The following is a 26,283-nucleotide window of genomic DNA, read 5'->3' on the forward strand; positions in this document are numbered from 1 at the left end:
CGTTCAGACAATGTACTTTTTTCCAAATTCCTCGCCACAGATCTATAAAAGCTTAAAAAACGTGCAAAACCTGGTACGAAATTTTCTAAGCATGTTATCAAGCAAAATATGTTGTATTTATTTCGTTGTTTGTCGTTTTGAATAGCAAACACGTCAAAATAAAGTATGTTCAGACGATGTACAATTTTCATTGTTAATCTAAGAAAAACGACAATTAATTACCAGAGTACATAAGGCGACTTAGCGGGTACTCTTCGAATAGTTATCATTTATTTTGACATTATAAAATATGAGAATACCTTGATTTTCGTAATTAAGCGAGAGCTTTTTTCAGCCATTTTGTGCGTACGATGTACTTTTGTGATCACGTGGTTCCCCGCAGTGATTTAAATAATAATTAGTTTCAATGTGAGATCTCGTGCATTAAAGATACGAATTAAAAACTGTATACATATGCAGCACCCCAATAGGTTATACACGTACAATAATGTCATTCTGCTCAGGTGTCAGGTCAGTGTCATTGTTCCGCTTCGTTAATTTTTCAAAGGTATTGGTTTGCATTCAAGCTTTCAATTTTCCAATAGCTTGTATAAATGTATATGTAGTTGTTTGTGTATTGTAAACCTATATCTAACCATAACACAATGTTAAACATAATGTTAAAAACGTGACATCATGTATGTATAGTTTATTGATGTATCTAGACGATGTACTCTGTACAAGTCTCAATAAAGTGTCTTGTCTTGTCTTAAAGCAGCACGTCGAATGGCCATGAAATTCACTGATACTTCTGTTTGCAATCAGATAACGACAGTTTACCGGACACTATCAACGAACCAAAGCTTCCCCTCTAATGTAGAAATGGACAATGATGATTGTGATAAAACGGTTTTTGTCGCAGTTATCAAATGTGATCACGACAAGTATGTGTTTTATCTCAACCCGGTCTCTAGTTGCATAGAGGCGTACTGCTTAGGTAAGGTAACATTTAACCACTGTCTGTTTAATAACCGTCTACCTTACTGCATTGGCCTCAGAAAATATATAATCAATAAATCGTGCTTATCCATTTTACTCATTAAACTCCTTATTATTTTGTTATAGTAGTTTCTTATTTGTTGAGCAACCTGTAATATATACTCAAACCATTTTCTAAATTAATAGGAATAAATACATTTCAACATTTACGATAAACAAACTCTCTTTCACTAAACAATAAAATAATTGTTCATTCGTATCGGTAATTAGCGATATATTTCTTATGACGGGTCGTTATTGTTATGCTTTATTCAATATATACAATAGACATACAGTCAATGAGTATGCATTATAAAAACATAGTAGCATATATAAAGGCATGACATGTGATCAGTATTGAATTCCATTAGGTATTAAATACAGTATCAATGAAGTATCAATACTTGAAAAGGTATAGGACAATGTTTTGGGATTACAACATTTATAATTTATTCAACAATGAATGCTATAACGATAACGATATGGTCCACTATGACAAGTCATTATTGAACAATAAAATATATGAATATACGGAATAACTAGAATAAGTTTTTAATACAATAGTATACAGTTTTCTGTACAGCTGATTATGATGATTGTTACTGCGAATTTATTTTGTATTCATTGTTAGTGCACAAATAATTGAAATAATATTTGAATATTTAATTGTATTCGTATATAAATTGTATGCACTATATATTGTTTTATCATTTTAGAAAGAATCTCGAACGTCACGCTGCCGGCTTGTATGTTGTGATTATTGTTGCATTTATATTGTCTCATATGCACGAACACGAAAGCACTGTTGATTTACTCTAAGTACATTCATTCTTCAGTATTCATTCTCAATCCAAAAATTAAATTAAGTTTATACATCCGAATGTACTCCACTGCAACTGAAATAAACCCCAACTAGAGCGTCTCTAAACCATTTATATGAATAGTACGCCATATACTGCACGTAATATCAAACTATTAACCATTTGCGTGTGCAACATAAATATGGAGCATATTATAACTACACTCTTATAAACTGATTATTTTGTGAAAAGAAGAATACGTTTGCAGTAAAAGTGGAAACACAGTTAAAAAAACCCAGAACGTTCACAATAATATAGTTTTTCACAATGTATTTAATATAATTATTATAACTTTAAATAGATTAATTTATCATCTTTCTAAAGAGGTAAAACAAGATAAATGCCACGGTTCTGACTTTATATTATGTATAATTATCTATATATTCGAAGACTGTGCTTAGACTTCACACTGAGTGAAAACACACATTACTTTTACAAAGTTTTCTGGGCAATCGCGAATGGTTCGGTTTGGGTCCACCAACTCCATCAAACAAAACCAGTCAAATATTTGAGCCAGGGAGTTGTTCGCCAAAAAACTATGATGACAGAGAGGCACTTAACGGCGCCAACATATTGTGGCTTGGGCGTAACGGTGAGGGGTTACATATAAATCAGAATAAAGTATTGATATAAGGTTAAAACAATCGACCGCAAAGGAAATAATTTCGATCCATTCTATAGGCGTACTTTTATTTTCAGATTGCTTGTTCTATAAGTGCTAGTATCGACCCCGCGTCCCCAGAGAGCAACCCCATCATTAGCCCGGAGAGATAATGTGGTATAAGATTACGTATACGATTGTGCTTGTGAATATATTTCATTAACTTATTTTGCGTCTCAAAGTAACATGATATGTTATACCTTCCCTTTTTGCAACAGGCCTTAAACAGTTCAAGTCGTGTGAACATTGCAATCGACAAAGGCGCTGACGAGCTTACAATCCCCCTTCGGATGTGAAAAGGGCTATGAAAGCGATTAATTTTGCTACGTGGATGCAAAACTGTTTATTCCACAATTAACTACAAACTGTAACAGGCCAGATATAGCTCAAAGCAACAGTGAGCCAAACGCACGCGGCTTACGATTTTACCGATCTGATATCGGAAAACCAAAGAAACTATACGCCCAGGCTAAGTCCCAATGGTCAAACGTTAACTTAAGTCAGCGAATGATGCTCATCTTGACTACCACAAACAACGCCGCCCACCCTCTCTTCAATGGCTACACCACAGAAACCATAGAGGTAATATTCAATATATGTCATTTTTGTTTGGTTAAATAATGCGGAAAAATATCTTTCCAACAGAAAAAAGCAACGCACCTGTTTTTGTTGTTCAATAATGTTTACTATTATGCAACACAAATCCATATTGTCTCAAACTACTGACAATAATACAGTTAAACATATGTCCTTTATGTTCACAGGCCACTGTGTCGATATACCAAACTGTCCTTAATAGCAAAGTTTGCTACGCAGTATGTGACCCGCATATGAAGATTTAAGACGAATTGTGCGTATAGCTAAAACATGAATAATAATAAGAACTTCAGTTTTAAAACGGTTATTTAATTGTGAAGATGTTTATGTTATTATATGATACTTATATTTATAATAATATTATATCTCTCAATTGTATAGCTGTCAACAGCATAATTTCATTTCGTGATATCTAAATTCGATAAATTAGATAAAGTGATTTGCGTACAATAACATCATACTGTGCAAGGTTTTTGTACACATGTTAAGTAGACGTTATGGATTATCATATATTTAAATAAATAAACTGTTTGAAAGTTATGTGTCGATACAAGAAAAATACGTCAAAATATAAAAATAACTAATATGGTTAACACAAATAAACACATTTTGTAATACTAGTAACAATGTTTAAACGTTAAAAAAGTTAAAATAAAACTGTGATTAAACGTGTGGTTTTTGTTCCATGTTCGCGTCCAGAACGTATGAAAATCAGAACCCCGGGACGTTTGATTTGTACATTCACGAACAATTTAATCAAAAAGTAAGATTTTTATATACACGATACATTTTGTTTATAATATGGTATTAATATTACCTGTTAACATTTTTTTTAATATAAACAATGAAGTTCCGATTTAAATTTCAATAAAGATCTGGTTTGTTTACTCGCATCACATGTGTTCGTGGGAAATCTGATAAAACGCCAAAGAAAATGTTATTTCAATTTAAATAACTAAATTCACTGTACAAATCATGACAATAGCTGTTTAATAATCCGGGTTATTTTGTTGTGAGCAGATACAGATTACGACAAAATCTTGTTACAACAATGGACTGATACCACATTGTGTGTTTGGAGTAACGGTCCAAGCCGGAAGTGACGTTTATATTTTAAGCACGTGTACCAGCAGAGTGCTTGATGTCAGGTTTATACAGTGCGGTGACGGAATTCTCCGGGAGAAAAGAAACAACATTTCAAAGACGCAGTACCGTGTAAGAAAAATTAAGATGAATAATTGGATTGTGTTAAAAAGCAATAATATCCAATATTGAAATGCGTCTTTTTATTTGTTGAATGTTTTTTTTATCGCTGGTTTGTTCAAATATTAGTTCTGGACCTGTTAATAAGGGATTTATTCAAGTTTCTTTCTCCAAATGTGCATTTGCAAAATAACTTTCACAATACAATGTTTATTTATTGGTTACTTTACCGAGTGGAACCTATGTAGATATACACCTTAATATAATTGGTTTATTCATAAACGGTCACGTCTACCCTTCAGTAGGTGATTTAAAGAAAACGTCTGGTTTATGTGGATTTTTTATGGAAACCAAACCAACGATCGACTCAAAAGACCAGGTTCTACTGCTAATGACCCAAACATAAGCTGGATGTACGTATATCAATTTTCAACAAACGATTTTCTATCACAGATTTCCCCTTCTCAATGTCAAATAATTAATACCAACGTTGAACTATTTCTCCTTATAGGGTCCAAAGCAAAGATAATCTATTCAACGTTGTAGCAGTATACAATCAAGCTGTACACAGAGGGAACTGCAAGACAAGATTGCATGCAGATATTGAACACAACAGCATTCCAAAAATGTTCTAATGTACCAGGTGTGGACTTCACAGCAAAAATACATGACTGCATTATTGACGCTCAGGTAACTTATTTTGTATAATGTAAACACGTTTAAAAATGTGTCTGTACATTACACATTTTGGTAGTACTACTACGTATGTGACGGTCCTTCATATTTATATCTTTATTGGAATCTGTGTCAACGGTAAATATGAACGAGTAATTATGAAGTGAACAAAAAGTTATTGATTAGTTTTACAAAATCTGTATAACTTTTCTTGTGATGCTATGTTTGTTCAAAAAATCTTAAATAAACAGTAATACTTACATGTACCAATGTAGAAAACAAAGAAACATATTTAAATATTATTATTTCAAAGGGTCGAGTAATTATTCCACTTGTTAATCATTTACATAACTACAATTTAATGTTATCCTACGTGTTTGTGATATGCAGACATGATGGGTAATATTTGAAACAGCTTAACAATTTTGCTTCATTTAAAGGTTCGTGTATCTGTTCGAAAGACCATATCGGAGAAGATTGTTCTTTAGACGCGACCCGACCTCCAGAAATGAAAGGAATCCCAGATTAAGGACCTCTGATAGTATTCCGTTACAAAATTCTTCATATTAACTCCCGCCAGTCGTTTATTTAACACAAGTGACACATTACAAATAAAATAAAAGTAAAACACATACAACACGACATAACACACACAGCTGATTGATACTGTGGTCGCCGCCTTGTTAAAATCAAGGTAAAGCTTTTGAGTGTTGAGTGACGAGTAAAATCTATCATTTAGCAAATAGTCAATTACTACCACTAACGTCCAAATAAATAATTACCCAATAATACACTCATAGCAGTGGTCAAACTTAAAAGCGATACAAATAATTAAATTTCGATTTATTTGCAATTCAATTAAACAAAGTGTAAATATAACACAATGAAAACCTTCTTAGGGACGTTGCAAATAAAAACACACTAATATCAAATGAATGTATGTTAATTCGATTTGATCAAGTAGCATCGTATATTACGAACCACAGATCATCATCATGCAAGAAGAAACCGTATTGCATGGTTAAAAAGCGCTGAATACACATGTAGAGGCACATACTGAAATAAATATATATTATGTTCATTCGTCATAGTTATTGTTTTATGCCTGAAAATCAACATTGTTCTCTCGCCTTAGCGTGTCGCTACCAATATGATCTCAGCGAGCTATCACGTGTTCATCTACACTTTTAGTGTGTCTTATTAATCGTCTACGTTTAGAAAGTATTATGGCATCGGTTTTAAGGCTATGTACATAATTTTAAAATACCAAGTTTGAATCAAAGGTATTACCAGGTCTGACGATATTCTTATGAAATAAGCTCATTCTAAACATTCTAAAATAAAATGATATTCGTCATCAATTTTTTGACAATGTGTATATTTTCTTTCATTATAAGGAGTAGCAATGGGTTTATGCCAGCGGCCAGATTCAATTATTAAACGATGAGATGATACTCTGAGTTTAGAAAGAGCAATGCGATGGTTTTCATTTGAGATGCTTGTAAGGTACATTTTTAAATCATTGTTTATGTTAAGATGCCTGTAGAACAAGGCTCGACTAGATTCCGTTAATCGTGAATTCATATCTTGATAAAAACAATCCTTAATTCTTTGTTTGAATAATGACAAGAAAACTTCTTTTTGTCCTACCCCTTGGTGTATCCATACTTCTAAAAACCCTAAACTTGACAACAGTTTATGCAACGAACTAACCCAATTTTTTTTAGACGGTGTTAATTCAAAGTCATGTTTCATTATGTTATATATAAGTTTAATATACTTATTTTCTTTGCTTTCTATTATTTTAAACCAGTATTTAACTATTTTAAAATATCTACTTACAATAAGCGAATGTTGCCCTAACTCACAGTAAACGAAATCATTTTGAGTTGCACTTTTAACACCTAAGATATTTTTACAAAATTGAGTATGAAGACGTTCAATATTTTGTGCTTTATGAAAGCCCCATACTTCGCAACCGTAGTTCAAAATTGGTTTAACGAGTTTATCAAACAATTCTAATTGATGGCTTACTGTTATATTTGTAATGGTATATAAGTATTTTTTCATTTTAAAAATGGCCTTTCTTGCTTGCCCTGCTAAGGTTATTTGCGTCTGGTTAAAAGATCCACCACTCGTGAAAACGACTCCAAGATAAGATATATTACTAACATTAAATAAATAAATTTCAATATTTTCATTATTATATGTAAATTGTATGTTCCTTGCAAGTGGTCCCGCTTTTCGGAACACAATTACCTTCGTTTTGTTAACATTTACTTTTAATTGCCATTTTTGACAGTAGCTGCTAAGAATTTCAAATCCACATTGTAAGGCTTGAGGTGTAACCGCAAATAGTACAATGTCATCAGCATATAAGAGAATAAATATTTGAAACATCAAAAGGTCGACCCCTTCGTACCCATTTAAGATGAATGTTTCTTCTAAATCGTTTAAAAATAGAGAAAACAGTAATGGAGATAGGCACTCACCTTGTCTTACACCCAAAAGGCAGTTAAAGTCTTTTCCAACTGTGTTATGAATTTTAATTTTGGATTTAATTGAATGATACATACTTTGTATAACATTTAGCATTTTACCTCTTACACCAAGACGAATAAGCTTAAACCACAGGTTTGGTCTGACCACATAATCAAATGCTTTGCTAAAATCGACAAAACCACAGTATAATTGTTTATTATTATTAATCATATGTGTTATAAGGCCATGCAAAACAAAAATATTATCTGTGGTACTCATACCCTTTCTAAAACCTGCTTGCGCTTCAACATAGACAAAATACTTTTCGGCCCATGAATCTATTCGATTGCTAATAATTCTAGTGAACAGTTTACCCATTGAGCTTATTAAAGTAATGCCGCGATAATTATTGCAATTATTAATACTCCCTTTTTTATGAAGCGGAACTATAAAACCCTCTGACCATGTTTCCGGGAAAAATCCTAATGATAATACTTTATTAAATATAGAAAGTAGGCAATTCGAAAACGCTGTATGTCCGTACATAAAAAATTCATTAATCATTTTATCAGGCCCGGGGCTACGCCCTCCTTTTAATTGTTTTATTGCTTTATTTATTTCCTCCTGACTTATTTCACATTCAAGCTCATCAAACATTACTTGAAATTCTTGTTTTACAAACCTCTCATTAAAATATAACACGTCTTCATTTGGATTAAAGAAGTGATCATTTGGATTATTTATGCTTTCAAAATATTGTTCAAAACAAGATATAGGTATGTTTGGTGTCGGCAGGCCAGCACTTTGTTTAAGCATACAATATTCTTTCGCATTTTTTACGCGTTTAGTATCTAGCAGTTTTGATTGTTTATTGTCATATTCAAGTCTACACTTACGTAAGGTTTTCTTGTAGTCACCTCTAGCCTTTACTAACTCAATTCTATTCTGATTGGAATTACATTGTCGAAATTTATTTAATGTATAATTGAAATGCAGCTTTTTATTTCTACAATTATCATCGTACCATGTATTGTTGTTGTTTTTGCTATGGTTATCATTGCTATTATTATTCTTTGTTTGTTTTTTAAAATACGGGACTGCTTCTCCTTCAACAATATCAACAAAATCATTAACGCATGTGTTTAAGGCAGTTTTATCTTCATGTACATTATCAAGTGCATTCAATATTGCTAAAAATTGGTTTTGTGTAGCCTCACTTCTAATTGCATCGAGAAAATCATTTTCATAGTCTTTGTTCCAAACAAACTTGTATTGAACCGTGTTACAATCTTCATTGCGTATTGTGCTGTGAATACTATTGTTATGCAAAATACATTATATTCAAAATGTATAACACAGTGATCCGATAGAACATTTGGATCTTCTACATATGCATACATTCCGGCATTACTAAAACATAATCGATAAGACTAGAGCCTCTGCTTCCAATATAAGTACAATTTCCTATACCATTATCGTTTCCTACCCTTCCATTTAAGATTCGTAAGCCCGACTGTATGCACATATCAATAAGCAAATTTCCATTGTTATTAACACACTTATCTTGTGTAAATCTAGGTAAAAATACATCAATATCATAATCATCGGGTAACGGTAAATAATCTGAATCAACATCGTTAATGACAAAATCTGGTATATCAGATGTACGGCTATTAAAATCACCACAAAGGATTAATTGGGAACTATTTGAGACGCTTTTAATTTTCACAATCGAATCCAGTATTCTATCGAATGGGTTTGTTTCATATAGATTGTATCTCGCACTGGATTCTGGGACAATATAACATAAACCAATAAACACATCATCTGATATCCCTAATTGATTTTTGTTAATCCTTATCCACAAAAGATCATCTGAGTCTTGCATACAGATACTATCATCAGTTACTAAATTATTTCTAATATAAATCATAATCCCCCCTGAGCTCCTTTTGCTATTAGTATTCTTTACTCGATGAAGCGCGAAATAGTCAAAACCGTCAACCTTGTAATCAATGAATTCTTCAAACCATGTCTCTGTCAGCAAAACTATATCACTTTTATTGAATAATGCTTGTAATTCACTACTTTTTAGTTTATTTAAACGCTTAGTTATCAAACCCTGAACGTTTAGGAGCGAAAAACGTAATTTGACCTTCTCCTGCGTTCCCTATACAACTGGGTCTAAACTCTCAGCCTGCAAGCTAACATTTGGTGTTTTGACCTCTGTCGGAGTGACACTCGCCGGGTCCATGGAGGAAGCGGGTATTTGTGGACGTGGCACGTCACCAGACTTGTTTTTGAAGCCGACTGCGTCTTCACTGAACTAGCATTGGCAATATTGATATTTGTCGCCGCTAGAGAGCTGTTCGTACTTTTTGTGCGTTGCGAACGATTAGCCTGGCTTTGCGAGAAGTTTACAGTAGTGCTCGGATTTGCATTTTTGCTAGCCATTCGGTTTGATGCTATGCGCTCTCGGCTTGTAACGACTGATGAATGAACTCGCTGGCGGGCGCCATCGCTACGTGTTAGCGACCTTGGTTTGCGCGCAGTAGAAGGCGCGTGTTCACTGATATTGTGTGACCCCGTTGACTGATTGGTATTAGGCGCTGCTTTAGATGAAGACGTCATCGCCAGGGATTGAGTACTTGGACGCTCATTAACCGTGGACGAAAGTGATGACTGACTTTGAGCTGCTGAAAACTGAAAGATTCGTGTATTTGGCTCCAGTGTGCTTTGTCGTGAGTCAGACATTGACAAATTGAACATTGGTATGGAGCTCTGATCATTTTGCCGATGGACTGACGATTGTTGTTGAGTTCCATTCACAAGAGGGTCAATACTACTCATAGTGATTAATCTGTTTTTGCCAAGAATAGAGAACCAGTCTGGAAATTCATCTCGGATCACCTGCTTGTCAAGTACCAGCTTAGCAGGGTACACTATTTGTACTTTAGAGTTCGGATTTTTTTATTTGAGGTCATGGAAATAATGCCATAGTCGTTTTCGTGCTAGACGAATTTCTAGCGGGAAGTCTCTATCAATAGAGTACCTTGTACCCTTCAATCTGTAGACACTACTCATTACGAGTTCAACGTCCGGAAAGTCCCGAAAACAGACAATTATTGGCCTTGAATTATTTTGTTTGAATTTTCCGCATCGATGTGCTCTAACCAGGTACATATTGTCACTATCAAGACTCAGACATTCACTCAATATCGTACGGACTACGCTGAAGCAGTTTTCATTTTTCGTTTCACCAACACCAAAAATTAACAGATTGTTTCTTTTGTCTCTGGCCTCACTATCAATCGACCTATACGCTAATGTTTTCATAAGTTCACTTTGTGTATTTACAACGGTGATGACCTCATTTAATTTCTTTTTGATATGTGTGATGTTCTCAATTTGTGAGGCAAGTAGTTTTTGAGTATGACTTGTATCTGCTTTAATAGATTTCAGTTCATCATATATTAATGACAGTGATTTACTCAAAGAGTTCTCATCAACAAGTGTCGGATATTCGCCTGTAATTCGCTTGCGCCTTTTTCCCATTTCCCAGCGACCTTCGTCGGGAATATCATCAAGTTCATACATGCTGGTCGCCATATTAGATCAAATGAAAATGAAAATATTGCCTGTGCGCTGTCGTCTATATAATTGCCCAATTATCGGATTAAGCTGTCGTAGGTAACAACATCTCACGAACTATTTGCACGTGGATTTTGGACAAAGTACAGTTGATAACAAGCTAACTTTTCTATGATTTTTAGTAAAAATGTTTGAAAAGTACCTTTTTTCTATTATTTATGTTGATTTTATCCGTACAAAATTAGCACTATCACAACACTTTGCATATTGTTCCTCTTTCTTTTATAATATCCACATGTTCTGTCCGCGCAATATTTAAGTTAAACACATAATTGTGGAGCTCGAAAAAACGCGTCCACCTCTACCGACTACGGTGAATATATATATAAATATCTTAACATTTCAATACATCTGTTTAGGTTTCCTTTCAATATCAACTCTTATTGAAAGATCGTTGAATGCAAACATAACATATAATCGATTATACTATGTATATTGGCGTGAAGGTAATCCTTCAATAACGATAACTAAACTATCTTTAATCATAATTAGTTTAATTACAAAATTATAATATTGCGTACAGCACAATAAACAAGCTGACAAGTGACCTTCTGTGATAAGATTGGGAAAAAGAATTGCTTATTGTTTTCCAAAAAGAAGGAAACCCTTAAGGATGTTCATGCATAAAATACATTTACATGCCCGGTAAACACACTTATGAATCCCCAATAGGGATACCCTTAAATAAGTTGTTTTTTTCGGAGGTACATAAATTGACAGTTAAACGGTCACAATGGAGCCTAAAGAGGTGATTCGTTTTGTTTATTCACATATATATTAAAAGCTATTCGACTACACACATATTATTAATGGTAAACGTTTATTAAAAATATATTAGTCTTTAATAATCGTTCCGGAATCGCTTCTCTAGTGCTGACCTAATTAGACAATGTGGTTAGCATTTCATACTTTCATCGAAATTCTTACTTATAACAGTCGGACATTGTATCAATGTTTTCATATTACAACATTTTACATTTCCAGCCACATTAGAATCTTCGCCTTTGTCGCAAATCGTTTCTTAACGGCCACAATTCACCAACATCTAAAATGAATATGTATAATAGGTCAGTGTTTATGCCAATGTGCCAGTTCTTACGTCCCTTGTCTTGTACGTGTCCATTTGCGCATCTCTTGTGAGATTCCGCCCCTTGTCCTGTGTGCATCTAGTTATGTACTGTGATTCCATACTTGCTTTGTCCAGTTAGAACGAGCGACACCAAATTTACAAGCTTTTTATTGGTTGATACTAAAAAAAACAACAAAAAATTGTTTGCAAATTGCTGGCCATTCTTTTCTTTGCTCCCAGGCTGTGGATGGACATACCTGTTTAAATTTACTTTTACTGTTTGTGTTCGTCCAAACTTGCGAGTTTTAGATTATTTGTATTTGCATTTTGTATTTGTCTGCATTGCAAATGAATTTAATTTTTTTGAAATATTGGTTTAATGTTTGTAAGGTTGAATTATTTTGTAAATATGTTATTTTGTTTGTAGGTTTCATAATTCTGTTAATATATATATATATATATATATATATATATATATATATATATATATATATATATATATATATATATATATATATATTGTCGAACCCCTACCTAACAACATTTGGCTCCCTGACGATAAGACTACTTGAAACCAGGTGGGAAAAATTTCCACCGCCACGTGTATGTTAGATAAGTGATTTGCTGATTTATGGACACGTTGTTTAAATTATCGTGTTTTTCTCTTATTTTTTCTTGCACTATTTTAGTGTTAAAGGGACGGTCAACCACGACGACGAAGAAAAGAAAAGTTGTAAAATACCGTATTTTTTTTTAAATTATTAGTTTATATTGATTAAAATATCACGACTGTTATATCACATTACTTGAAAAAAGTTGTTCAGTTTTCATATTTTCAGTATATTTGGTAATAAAGTTTACTGGGTATGTCTACCAGATAACTACCAGTTAACTATAAATAACGCCAGTAGATTGATCATCATCGTCACGTGGTAAACCCAGGAATGCAAATTGTGCATGCGTAGTGAATTGTATATATTTTATATATAAAATGACAAATCTACTTGCGTTATTTATAGTGTGTATATCGTTATATCACCTATTTTCGCGATGTACTTTCGATTTCACATCGCGAAATTTTATTACCGAATATACTGAAAATATGAACTGTTTTCAAGTAATGTAACATACCAGTCGTGAAATTTTAATCAATATAAACTAATATTTGCAAAAAAAATACGGTATTTTACAACTTTTCGTTTTACGTCATTCGTGGTTGACAGTCCCTTTAACAGTTTGTCCCAATTTAATGCGCATTCTACGAAAAAAAGTCCCTTTCCGGTGTCACATGGTAAACAAACCAAACGAAAGCACGTTATGTTTCTCAGATCGATTCACGGAGATGTTTATAGTTCGTTTGAAGTCAAATTAACAATTAAAGGTGCTCTTTTTACTGTTATATTGTGACGTTAGTTTATAAATGTTTGAACTTTTATTCTGAGTTGTAACATAATTTCGCGATCCAAACGAAATGGTTATAGAACGTTTAGAAATTCTTATGAGTAATTTGTGCTTTTGAAACTGTGTCTACTGCATTATGTTATAAGTACCCTACATCTATTTTGTTGAAGAAGGAGACTTCATGAATTCCTAGCTTTTATTAATATGTGTTTTATTTACAATTTAATTGATATTCTTTAGTTACCTTCACACTAAAATATCAATGTTTGAAAACTTTAGTACAGAAACTTTCACAGTTGTTTGCATACAAGTTTATTGGGCAATAATTGAATTTTAAATTAAGCAATTTAATTTGTTTGAACCATTTGTTTTTATTAAAATACTTTTCAATATAATACTGTGCGACAGTGGTGTGATTTTTCATTGTTCATTGTTGCGTTGTCCATTTTCAGTGTCTAGTGATTAAGTTCAGTGGCTGTGTTGTGTTGAGAGTTATTGTGTAGATATATTTGCAAGTCCCCTATTTGTTTATTAATCGATGCATTTTTATCTTATTTCGCATTTGTAAATATTTGTAAATATAATGGGCATTTCTGTGAATTAGTGGAATTAAATTGCTCATATTTTTTATATTTCACTACACATTTAGAAAGTGTCTCACAAAAATGTTGTTTTAAATATACAGTGTCACATAAGGTTTTGTTAATAAAGAAAATCAATGTATTTTATATAAGAATTTATTACATTTTCACTTATCCAATGGAACTTTCAGGTATTTTAATCTTATTTGTGTGTTGTATTGCATTTCATTTTCAGCTCAGGTGTTGCAGTGACGGAAATGTAATTATCACTCTTTTCAGATATAATTAATTTATTTTTCAGTTGAGGACTTGACTTAGACGATAAGATGTTATTAATTTTAACTTTGTACTTTGTTATAGTGCCATCTTGGTCTACTGTTGTCTTTTGATTTAAATATGGATACCATATTGAATATGGAAGACCAGCAAGGCGTAGGTTGTATTCTTAGTGAGTAAGAAATGTTAAAAATACTGTCCAGTAAGTACGCATTTCTTCCCAAGGGGACCCCTAATATTGCAAAGCAAGTAGGTCAATGATAAAAAACCCAAACTTTTCCATTTCTCTTGCCACCAATTCGACCCCACTTCTCCCCTTCTTTAAATCTATCAGTTATCTTTTCAAGTGCCCACATTCCTAAAATCCTTCTTTATCATGGGACGATCCTGTCCAGAGAAATATTATATTATGAGTGGCACCACGAAGTCAGATTTTACTTCATGATGGTACATATTCACAATGACAAGTGTTGCAGTTCATTAGGAATTCTCTTGGTGGCACAGCCCACTATCTTGTTGTCTCAATCGGAGATTCGACTTCTGTAGAAAGCATATACAAAAACTTGATGTAAATTTTTCCGAACCCGCCAAAAAGTTAATGCTTCTCAAATAACAGATGAAAAAGTCACATGTTATTGTTGCAAATTATAATTATACGCCCGTCTATGACGGGACGTATTATGGTATACCCCGCGTCCGTCTGTCCGTCCGTCCGTCTGTTAATGTCGTACGCTACGTCAAATATCCTTTGACAGATTTTCTTCAAATTTTAACACAATCTTAATATTGATAAACCCTGATCCCCTTTCGTTTTTGACGGAATTCTGAATTGTCGTTCCAGAGTTATGGGACTTTGTTCGTCAAAATTTCGTTATTTCATTGAATGTCCTACTGTAGCTCAAATATCTTTCGATGGATTTTTTTCAAATTTCAACACAATCTTAATATTGATAAACCCTGATCCCCTTTCGTTTTTGACGGAATTCTGAATTGTCGTTCCAGAGTTATGGGACTTTGTTCGTCAAAATTTCGTTATTTCATTGAATGTCCTACCGTAGCTCAAATATCCTTCGATGGATTTTTTTCAAATTTCAACACAATCTTAATATTGATAAACCGTGATCCCCTTTCGTTTTTGACGGAATTCTGAATTGTCGTTCCAGAGTTATGGGACTTTGTTCGTCAAAATTTCGTTATTTCATTGAATGTCCTACCGTAGCTCAAATATCCTTCGATGGATTTTTTTCAAATTTCAACACAATCTTAATATTGATAAACCCTGATCCCCTTTCGTTTTTGACGGAATTCTGAATTGTTGTTCCACACTTATGGGACTTTGTTGAATGTCAAGGAGACGGCGCTCCATGCTCATGTACTTATAAAATAAACCATGTATTCAAATACAAATAAACTGAAGTAAAAAAATGATTCAAAGGGTTATTTATTACCTTACTACTTCATTGGCGAACGACGGGCGTATCATGCGCTCATGGCGCAGCTCTTTATTTTTCTTTGGAATGGGCCTTCGAGAGTGGACATTTGCAACGCTCGGCTTAAATTTAGTTTAAGAATATGTTTCACTTCTTTATATTATGTGTGAACGGCTGTGGTCTAGGCTGCGGTGGGGGTACCTCGGAGCAGCACGAGGCATCCCTATCATCAACTCTTAAGAGACATTAGACAAGTTGAAAAGTAATACAAACTTTCTGAACCTCTTAAATCTAAAAATCATTTAAACTCCATCAAGACCCCAGACACCAAAGAACAAATGTCAGAGGTTGAAAATCGTAAAACTTCTCAAATTTCCTTTTTTTCAAGCTAGTTTTGACAAGAAAATGACAGATTTAATGAATCCGCCTTCCTCTCATTTGTCATTTAAGCTTACTCCACCACCACCGAGGCAGCAGCAATTTCTCATTCTTATACTCGTGGACGCGCAAACGGCTATCGAGGCAGAGACGCAATCCGGAAGTATCCATACGCCTAACCACCTCTGCTAGTGGCCACCCAATGGTCTGTGTTTCTCCTCTCAGCTTGTTTAAAACTTTTACAATATAATTAAAATTAGATTATTTCCAAAACACTTGGGAGCTTGAATACACAGAGACTTGCACTCCTGTACTAACAACGTTTAAGCCTTGAGAAGGATTCCTTCACCTCAATATTTCGGGTCGCCATTATTTAATAATAGACATAAGTATATTCTTCATATTCTTAATTGTTGAAGCCGAAATTAAACAACAAAACAGTGTTGGTTATTTAGTTCATAGCTATTTAAGGAAGACACATTTTCAAGAGGGTCAGTTAGGGTTTATTTCCCCAAAACAGCAGCGCAATTGGTGTATCGCTTTATCAAAACAAAAACGGCAAACGGAAATAAACTCTCCAATTGAGTTTTAAAACATTTGCTTAAGAAATATTCAGATTAAAAATAAAGGTAAATCAAATAGGGAAAATACGTTTCGTATATTATTTTATAATCAGTACAACGAAAAGGCTATACAGAAAACAATTAAGTTTTCCTTATTTTGTGTTTGTGTTTGGTTATTTGGAATTCGGAATACGAAGGAATAGATGTTTTATTTTGTTTAGTTATGTCGAGTGCAAAACGGAAAATAAACAAGACGGTATAAACACGGACCAGTGTAACCCTCATCTAGTATTTGTGATTGCCAACACGTTTTCTATGCTGTCAGCGTTTTGATATCATAATGCGCATATGTTTTGTCGAAAAGAATTTTAATTAAACCTATTATCTTAACTCAATTTCATCTAAAGCCTAAGGCTTATTTGAAACGTTCTCGAGGCCGTTTCCTGGGACATGATTCATTACTTGGTGTCTTTTGAGATATTTAAAGAACGATCCCACAATGGGGATTGAACCCGTGACTTCCCGTATGCTAAGTGGACACCATATCCAAGAATTGCATTGCCTTATAAATCAATGATATTTCCATATTTGGACAGGTTTAAAATAAATTAAATGACAAAAATGTATACACATATTATGTGACATACAGTCTGAAGTTAAACAAAACCATGAACATTTTTTCTCAAGGTATGGCGTTGATACAATATTAAATTCTATCATTTGATAGCTCTATTAGTTTGCTTACACTATATGAGTGACATGCTAATTTCAATACTTGAATACTTTACAAACGAACGGACATTCAGAGTTGCTTACATGTACTAAGTTCTCAGTCTCATATAAAATACTTAGCATTCGAGTTCAATCAACAATCCTGTATTTAGATATTTGTAATTAACAAAAGATGCCAGGGGAAAGTACCGTATCGTGTATTTATTTTTGCTCGATTGCATGGAAAGCCTAAGGGTTATTGCTCTCGAGTCCGTTTCCTGGGCCTAAAATCAGTACTTGGTGTCTTTGGGGGGAAATCTAAATAACGCTCCCACAGTGGGGATCGAACCAGTGACCTCCCGGTCGCTAGGAAGACACCTTATCCACAACACCACAGCGACCTCAATTTCCGGCTTCAATTTAATTAAATATCCTTTAAACATAACATTGATTTATACATTATACTTTTGATTGAAAGCCCACCAACTTCAGTCCATAACATTTCTACAAAATTATCTAAGTTATTGGGACTTAGAACCTTTAAAATAAGACATTCGTCTATTCCCCGCAGTGAAAACATTAACAATCTTAAAATTGTAATGATTAGTATATTTAAATCATATGAGCGTGGGTCTGTGAAAACTGGGCAAAATGCATGTGCCAACAGTTTTGTTTGCAATTAGCCTGTGCAGTTCGTACAGGTAAATCAGATACAAAACTTACTGTATGCACTGTATTTTTATTAAGAAGAGCCTTACTTCAAACGAAAAATACCGTAAATTCAGAAAATGCACGCACATGTTTTTACCCCGTTTTATCAGAGCGATGCTTACATATATAGTGTTTATGTTCTTTACATAGAAAAATAATATTTTTACAAGTGTATTGTTCAATTTGTGTTTTGCTTAAAAATGAGTTTGAATCAATAACTATTTCACGAACACATCTTTTTCCTCGGTCATACATTGCTTTTGTAAAAAAAAAAGGTTCATTACCGATGTTAAAGTTATGATTGTAATACAAAAGCATATTTAAGGCACTCTTCACATCTGAAATATCTAACAAGTCAATAAACAGTTCGTAACATGTAAACACTTCGAACTAGAAATCATTTTTTTTTATACTTTTTTGTTTACAACAGTTGCATAATGTGTTACTATTTTTTAAAAGCGATTGAATAAAAATGACACATTTACTTTCCCAACATGACTAAAGTTTGCATATACATACATTTTTTTAAATAAACATATATGTCAACCATATTTACTACACAATATTAATACTTTTGTACTAGAGTGGAGCTTCTTATCTTATATGATTTGCCATGCCACACATAATCAAACATAAGTTTATTTATGTTATCAAGGTTTTCCTTCTTAGGGGCTGGTATGCCATACAAACAGTGAGTAAATAATGTAAGTATTACAGACTTTAAAACCGCTATTATACAATACATTTAATCGTGCAATTTCCTATGCAAGTTAAAAGACAGGTGACAGTTGCATGCACACACTGTTTTTTTATTTTGCATTTTTAATATGTATTGGCAAAGTGTACATTGCGTTTTTAATTAAAAGTTTACAGTAAAGCGACATACTAACTTAATGCACACTTGTTTGTAGGAATTTTTGAACGACTGTGCAATACTGTAAAATCATGTTTGTACATTGACAAGTCAGGTTGACGGTTGCGTACACCAGGATGATTATTGTGTAGCTCTACAAAGTATTTAATTGAAATTTCATTCCGTCACTAACCCTATTATTTAAACAATGTCGTATTACTTGGCTAAATAAAATATAATTTTCTTCAAAAAACTAAAATGTAGAGCCCTGTCTAGTTACAGCAATTATAATAGTAAAATTTTAGGTTGAGTGAAATAAGCTGTATAAGACTTATGGATGGTAAAACTATTGTATCTATTGATAATGTTTCGGGAATTTAAGTGTTCCTCTGTCGTTCTTTAGTTTGATTCATTTTGCAGATTACTTAACAGTTTTCTTTCGTTCACCTTTTATAACATGTTGTTTTGTAAGACTATGTACATTTAAGATAACAACTAAATGCGATCCTTTACTTCTTTATTTAATATATAGCACCTATTAATGGTATCATTCTAATAGCATATACCGTGTGTTCACCGTTTAGGCTGCACCACGGCACCATATGTTTTAACGAACCTCACTACCCGACTCGGCTCGAAAAGCAACCACCAACCAGGATATGAATGGACAAGCCAACCAACTCGTGATGACGATATTAGCAGCGCAATCCAACAGGGCTTGACAAGCAGCAGGTCTGGAGATGTAACGACAAAAAGAACGACCTTAGCAATCTTGACAACCAATTCTACCGTAGATGGCATGACCAAGAGCACGATGAAAAAAAGCTCTACAAGTAGTACGACAGGAGATGGTAATACCAAAATATCGACCCAAACAAGTTTGACAAACAGTTCGATCGGAGATTATATGACTCAAAGCGCGGTCAAAAATAGCTTGACAAGCAGTACGACCGAAGATGGTATGACTTAAGACAATACAACAATTGACATGACAAGTAGCATAGCTCGAGATGGTTTGACCACAGTCTCAACCAAAATCGGCTTGTCAAGTAGAACGACTGGAGATGGTGTTACAAGAAGCTCGATCCAAAATGGCTTAACAATCAGTACAAGTGGAGATGCTTTGACAAACAACCAAGGCGCAAAATGGCAAAATTTTGTATTGTGCTGTTTTGTACTGTTTGGGCAATCGGTCACTTGCCTTAAATAAAGGGCCTACTAATTGTTTTTAATGAAAATTCAATACTGCTCCAGCAGCTGGAGTTTCACTTCTCTATATTGACAATCAGTAAGATCGAGGATGGTGTGAACAAAAGCACGAACCCAATTGGATTAACAAGAAGTACAATTATATATGGTTGGCCAGGCCCTGTTTAGAACGGAAACAGGATATAGGCTCTAAAATCTCTATACTTTTTTGTCTCCTTTTTTGGCCGACTTTTCATATTATGTTGACAATACTTGCGCATTTAATTTACCTTATTTTGTATTATTATCCATGTCGTTTATATTGTGAAAATGAAAAATTGGGTGTTTGCTTCTAGAAAACTTTGCGAAAAAGTTGTTACATGCTTGCACTATCATTCATTTTAGTAAGTTGCAAGTTATCAGTTGCATTGTACATTGCTGAATTTAATGTAGATTTTTCAGTGTATATTATACTGTTACTGCACTGTGTAATCAGAGAGATTAAACAATTATACGGAGAAAGTACCGATAAAGCTGATTATATGTTCCAGTAAGACGCCACTTTACATGGAGCTTAACATTCATATACATTTAATTGTTCAGTACGTACACTGTTAAAAATACAACGTTGTGTAGATTTAAAACACTATTCAATTCATATATCATATTTAATTGTTTAGTTTAAATACAACAATTCAACAACAGTGTTAACCGTTGTTAACATGTCAATATCATGTTTGTGGAAAAAGCACTTTAATTGGTATTCAGACAGTTACACTACTACTAAAATCGATGTCAACAAGTGCATACGTCGGTACAGTGTGTGTCCAACTTGTTCTTGCAAAAAGTCACCACTTGCATATTTGTTGGACCTGTACACATATACGGATAGATATCAGAAATTAAAGTGTTTTGATCGCAAGTTTATATATCTTAAGTAAGTAAGCGAGTAAACTGATGATGATGAGGAGGAGGAGGAGGAGGAAAAGGAGAAGGAGGAGGAGGAGGATGACGACGACGTTGAAGTTACTGATGATAATGATGATGATGATCATGATGATGAGGACGATGATGATGCTGATGATGATGAAGTTGTTTTTGCTGTTGTTGTTGATGATGATGATGATGATGATGATGATGGTGGTGGTGGTGATGAGGATGATGATGATGATGATGATGGTGATGATGATGATGATGATGATGATGATGATGATGATGATGATGATGATGATGATGATGATGATGATGATGATGATGATGATGCTGATGATGATGATGATGATGATGATGATGATGATGATGATGATGATGATGATGATGATGATGATGATGATGGTGATGATGATGATGATGATGATGATGGTGGTGATTATGATGATGATGATGATGATGATTATGATGATGATGATGATGATGATGATGATGATGATGATGATGATGATGATGATGATGATGATGATGATGATGATGATGATGATGATGATGATGATGATGATGATGATGATGATGATGATGATGATGATGATGATGATGATGATAATAATAATGATGATGATGATGATGATGATGAAACCAAACATTAACAAAACGTTTAGAGTATAGTTTGATAGGTAATCTTTGCAACATGGGATACAATATTTTAGATTTCTTCAACATAGGCATTGCAAATCAGAATATGTTAGGCATATTTCCATACACATAAATTGGTCAGTATCGGAAGCACTCGAGATTAGAATTCGACATATAATTGTTTATAAGCAAAATATATATGCATCATTCTGCAATCTGAGAAACATAACCGTACGTCAATAATAATTAACAGGCCATGATTGTATCGTGCTAAATTGCTCTGAACGAGAACAATCAGTTTAACGGTATCTGGGCTGATGAAACGGTGAACTGATGAAAACAGTTGTGATAACAACAATCAGGAACCGCTTCGGTTTGCGAAATTGGACAAAGGAGAAAATTAGATATCATGTTAAATCGTTTACATTATGCCCCATTAAGTTTCAACTCGCTGATTGTATTGTTGTTTATCATTGACAAGAATGGCATTATATTTAGCTTTGGGATATACTCGCTCCTCTGCTGAATGAGGGCGTCATAAAGACGTACATATGTGAGGCAATCGTCTTTAAGATTCAAACTATGTTTGAATAGTTTCTGCGGAGCTCTGCAGCTTGTGAATCTGATGATACTATTCCATGGTAGGGAATCTGACTGGCCTGTCTTTTACGTGTGTTTTCCGACCTTTTCCAATCTGTCAATCTTTTTTACGGAAATCGTTGCTCCTACTGTTTTGCAACTGTTTAAAACAACATGTTTTGTGGATTCTGCATTTTAGTAAAGACCAGTTAAACGAAAGCATTAACGAATGATGTACTGATCCTGTCGTTTAACTCAAGACTTTGTACCCTCGCTGCGAGTTCAGCTAAAGTTTTGTTTTTGTCACTCTTGGGACGATTTTGTCTCAAAAACATCTAGTAAGACATGAGCCGCGACTATCGAGGTTATTTGCTGTTCAAACGATTTTCTCTTGACATCGCCTATCTTAGGTGTTGTTATCAGAGAGGCGTTATCTAATTAAGCGTTCCAGTATATGACTCGGTCGAAATTATACGCATCTTCTTGATGCTTGCCTGGTCAAGAATAAATCTGGCGGCCTTCTTCAAGGTTACCTGTGAAGCCGATGTTGGCGCTTTTTTATCGCCGAAGAGTTAATTACTGTTTTCCTGCTCATTACGAGCGTATGCTATTTTGACGAGTTGCCTCGTGGTCAGCGTTTATAACCCTGAGCCGCGCTGTGTTAGCTGCTTTAAAGGTGTACATAGACGAAAATTGACATTGAAAATGACGGAACTGAAGACAAGTCTTGAAATATCTCTTCTTGCTAATTATAAAGAGTATTCAAGGTTAATGTAGCCTGAATTATATACGGTTCTAATAAATGTCTTTTGTCCACGAAATAACACAAACTATTTACTTAACATGTAAATCGATACACAGTTTTTATCATCAAAGGTTAGACACCGTAGAATATTTACATAGCTAAAGTTACTCGCAACGCAGAGCACAAAAGAAAAATCCGTGAATTACACATGGTAGGTACATTCTCAGTACACGTGCCATGATTCGTTGCAATCAAAACACAATTGTTATGTTTACTTGTACAAAGTATAATCTAAATCATTTCAGTTCAGTTTATAGCTACAGTGATATAATTTTGCGCCATAATAATATGAAATGAATAATATGAATGGTCATATATCGCACTAGTAAGACATGCCCGTGGCGACATTCATGTTACTTCGGTCTACTCTGTTGTTATCGCAAATACAAATTAACATTGCGTTTCATTGAGAAGTGTCATTTTAAGTGACTTGATATGAACTTTCTTATATGTAACCATATTGTATATATGTTCCAAAGCGATGTCTAATACAGGTCCGAGATCAAGTTTGTATGTGTGAAATTCAAAAGAAAAACTTGAGTTTCGCAAAGTACTTGTTTGACGTAAACCTATATAATTGGTAGTCCTTTTATATGTCACATTTTTGAAAGGATGTGACAGAATTTTATACAATGGCTGAATTTGGATCAACGACAGAAAATTACAGGCTAAGCGTTTGACAAACTATGTAGTATGACTATGCGTTATGCTAATTAGAGAAACGGGAAGGTCTTCAAATGTCTCTTAATAAGACTGTGAAACTAATTTCAAATTACTGACGTTATCGTGTGGAGTATCTAGAGGGCAGCATCACAAGGGAAACGCCCGGAGACTATATGTACAACGCAGCAGCCAAATATAATGTTATGACTACAGTTAATATAATTTATCATACCGCTACATTGGTATCTGTCTGATATCACGCCCGTGATTATTATTTGTATATCATACCATCAGGATATTGTGGTATCAGTCAATTATTGGAGGTATGTCATATTACTCGGAATCAACTATAACGTAATCATTTTGGGTAAAATAAAATAAGATTACACAAATATAAGAAAATAAAGAATCATATACAAAGTTGTAATATATATATATTTGTACACAAAAAGCAAAATTAAAAAAAAAATACAGATAATAACGCAAAAGTTCATGACATTATTATAAATACGTAGAACGTCAAACACCAAATTCAATCACGGTAAAAATGCAGTGCCGTAGTAATTATGTTTCATCATTTCGTTTGAAATGGGGACATTATGATGAACAGAAAAAAACAGGTAACCGCCCTGTCGTTGTGTTTCATACCAGGATTGGCGCGAATAAAACAACGGATCGGCAGAGTTCGCCGTGCTTTTATTCTAGGCATAACCGTATATATTACACAATGATAGTGACCTGTCATTCACTGTACGAGTTAAAACTTTACCAACGTTAAAGAGTATCAATAATTGTGTGGATAATTGCATCAACTTTACCCGTTTATATCAAAACGATATTAGTATTATTGATTATATTACGGAGCATGTGGATATGATTTATTGCATTTGTACATCAATATATGTGCCTGTAAGTTTTTTTATAAATGTGCGCACAGGCTAATCAGGGACGACACTTTCCGCTTTTATGGTATTTTTCGTTTACAGAAAGTCTATTCTTAGTAAAAATCAAGTTAAGGCGGAAAGTGTCGTCCCTGATTAGCATGTGCGGACTGCACAGGCTTATCTGGGATGACACTTTATGCAATTTCATTAAACCCCTTATTCACAAAGCGCGGCTCATATGTTTGTGTAGATGATTGCTTCGTGTTTTGGTCCGCTTGACTCTCCGTTTTTTATTAACTGCGCTTCAAACTCCAATTACAGTTATATTCATAAAGTTTATTTGTGCATTTTGAAGTATGTTTTTTTTTTAATGTAAATATCATGAGTTGCTGTCATTATATTTACAATAAATAACAAACCGTACTGAGAAAAATTGTACTGCAAAAAACACGCACATATAATCTTTGCATTTTTAAAGTTTGTAAGGTACACCAGAATGTTGACAAAACGTAATCGTTTCCAATGCAGCTTAATGATATCAACGATATAGTCTGTCGCTTATTTTATCGAGCTAATCGACATAACTTTCATCTGAAATTAGCACACTGTTCCTATGGTAATGATTTGGAAAAAGATGTTGATAAAATATCTGCACATTCGTGTTAAACAGAAATAAAATATGAATATGTGGTAATAGGTTTGTTTTAGATACTGTACTGTAATCAATGCTATTCGATTAAGTTTCATAAAATCAATTCACCAAAGGCAGCAAAAAACAAGAGCCACATAAAATGCTAACGAGAAAATATATACTGAGGCTTTAAATTCAGTGTTCTTTCTAAAAAGACACATAATAAGAGTAGAATCACATGAAAAGAAACCGTCGTGTTAGGATAAGCTGTCATTGTTTGTACAGTATATTGTATAACGTCAATACAGCAATAGTGTTAATCTATTTTACCTTCAAATTTGACAGCGCAAAAAAGAGAACTATAATGATATGTAACATAGTTCTGTGTATCTCTTGTAGTAGTGTACTTGTATACCGGCAACCAAAGTGCCTTGATATTCGAGCCTTTATTTGATCCTTGACCCACGACTGCGTTTGAGCTACGTCTTCAAATGAATATGGAATGAGTGATGTATTGGACGTCATCATTGATGACGTTCATTCGAACGAATGATAAAGGGGGCTAAGTTTCGTTAAGTTGAGGCATATAGCCGCGATTTGAGCGCCTTGAAAACTGGCCGAACACGTTTGCTGAAATTTGACATGTATGTGGACAAGAATGCGATCTACCTGTTGGCATAGGCGTTATACCTGGCAAAAATCAAGTTTTCGAGTATTTTGTGTTTAAATATTTTTTATGGGAAACGGCACGCGCACAGATAAACATTGTGACGTCACTTCACAAACAGCGTTAGACATCCGCCATCTTGTAACGCGACAAAGAAACTCAGTGTTATTAATTCAATA

The 26,283-nt window shown here is 33.9% G+C and overlaps 1 long non-coding RNA gene across 1 annotated transcript; it reads left to right on the top strand.

The window, feature by feature from the left end:
- The first annotated feature begins 3,302 nt into the window (after positions 1-3,302).
- LOC127834996 (uncharacterized) lies at positions 3,303-20,873 on the top strand. Its single transcript, XR_008028302.1, has 7 exons — positions 3,303-3,388; positions 3,835-3,898; positions 4,156-4,350; positions 4,850-5,028; positions 16,353-16,485; positions 18,921-18,969; positions 19,703-20,873. It is a non-coding gene; the product is annotated as an uncharacterized LOC127834996 (long non-coding RNA).
- The last annotated feature ends 5,410 nt before the right edge of the window (positions 20,874-26,283 follow it).

This window comes from Dreissena polymorpha, chromosome 6 (genome assembly GCF_020536995.1).
Source record: "Dreissena polymorpha isolate Duluth1 chromosome 6, UMN_Dpol_1.0, whole genome shotgun sequence".
Taxonomy (NCBI): Eukaryota; Metazoa; Mollusca; class Bivalvia; order Myida; family Dreissenidae; genus Dreissena; species Dreissena polymorpha.